Source organism: Aplysia californica, unplaced genomic scaffold (genome assembly GCF_000002075.1).
Source record: "Aplysia californica isolate F4 #8 unplaced genomic scaffold, AplCal3.0 scaffold00192, whole genome shotgun sequence".
NCBI classification, from domain to species: domain Eukaryota; kingdom Metazoa; phylum Mollusca; class Gastropoda; order Aplysiida; family Aplysiidae; genus Aplysia; species Aplysia californica.
This window is the reverse complement of record NW_004797462.1, coordinates 1,155,595-1,157,466: the sequence shown is the minus strand read 5'-3', so window position 1 is coordinate 1,157,466 and position 1,872 is coordinate 1,155,595.

The window sequence follows — 1,872 nt, the reverse complement described above, 5'->3', positions numbered from 1 at the left end:
CCCCCAGTTATGTTGAAGACAAGGAACGGTGAAAGTCACTGAGATCTTGAGAAATGTGTGATATCTGACAGGTACAGAAATAACAGGCAGCTAGAACCTCCAAACAATCAGCGTGAATCTTGCACCCTCTCACTCTTGCAGTATTTCTTTTTTTTTTTTGTTATTACTGTTTTATATTTATTGATAATATTTCAAATAATTTTCTTTCTTCATTATCGCTATGTCTCCGGAAGACAGTTTGTATTGAGACCATAGTTTGTTGGTGACTTTTAATGTAAGACAAGTTGCAAGTGACAGCTGACTTAGGACAATAACGGCATCAGTTCTCAAAGAAGTAGATTTGGACAAGAATTTACCTTTTGTAATTAATTGGTTTTGGTAAGTATTTTTACGCCGCTTGCAACCGCTTCAGGTCATATGGGCGCGTTGGACCCAAGTTGGTTGTTTTCACATTTAATTTTAATTTTGGTAGGTACTTGTACTAGATTTTGTACGGGTGACAGCCGAAGCCTACTCATAAATTATTTATTTTAGAGCCACTGAGGGATCTTTAACAAGCGGCACTTGCACACGGACCACCAGAAGGCTCAATGTTCAATCTTACCTACCCTAAGAAGAAACCAGGAGAAGCAATAGAAAAAGTCCGGAGCCCAGAGAAGGGGGGGGGGGGGGTAGAAAAGGAAGTGAAAATATTTCGTCACTGTCAGGTTTCGAACCCAGGATCTATTGAATGTGAGGCGACTCCGACAAACACATATCGATAAGTACCTGGATACTTGGAGGTGTCACCTCTGACTCAGAAGTTGACGTGTAATAACCTTCCATCCTTAACGGTAGCGAGCTGCCTTTGCACATTTTGCCATATCCAGGCCAACGATTCATGTTTCTTATGTTGTCCATCCATATTATTCTTTGTCTTCCTCTAGCTCTGCTGCCCCACATCTTTCCTTAAAGCACCTCTTTCACAGTGGTCTCGTGTCGTTTTCAGTGACCAAAGTAATGTATTTTCCTACTTTAATTTTTCTTTTACTCAGCAGGGTTTGGCTTGTGTGTAGAATCTGACACGTCTCTTTGTTTGTTTGTTTGTTTGTTTGTTTGTTTTTTCCAACTTATTCTGGCCATTCTACGGTAGCACCACATCTCAAACGCATTTACTTTGTTTTCTTTTTTCCTTGTCAAAGTCCAGGTCTCTGCGCCATATGGGAATATGACAGGCATCAAACGAAAGCATCACAGTCGAATTTAGTTCCAAGTTAAAAAAGAAAACATGAGACTAGATCTATACGGTTTGCACAGTTAAAATAGTGCTCAGTATTGCACGACAATGCGCGATAGTATCGAACGGAAGTACGACTTGAAATAAACAAACCTGGCGGATTTTCTAAATATACTGAGCACTATTTTAACTGTGCAACCCGTATAGATCTAGTCTCATGTTTTCTTTTTTAACTTGGAACTAAATTCGACTGTGATCCTTTCGCTTGATGCCTGTCATCGCTTTTTTTATTGCTCCATTCTGATAGAGTCAGTAGAGTGTCAAGTAATACAGTAGACCAATGACTTTTAGTTGATGTTAATGCACCTATCATTCCTTTCATTGAAAGGGGGCCCAGCTAGTAATATTATACAACATCAACAACGTACAAGGCTATGCCAGCAAAACACTCCTAGTCCTAGTCACTGGTTTCTTCTGGTGGCAAAGTTTACAACCAAAGTCAAAAGTTGTCTCTCTTCTAACGACACCACGGCATACAATGTGTACAAATAGTTTCTTAACCTTTCTCCCGGCATACAATGTGTACAAATAGTTTCTTAACCTTTCTCCCGGCATACAATGTGTACAAATAGTTTCTTAACCTTTCTCCCGGCATA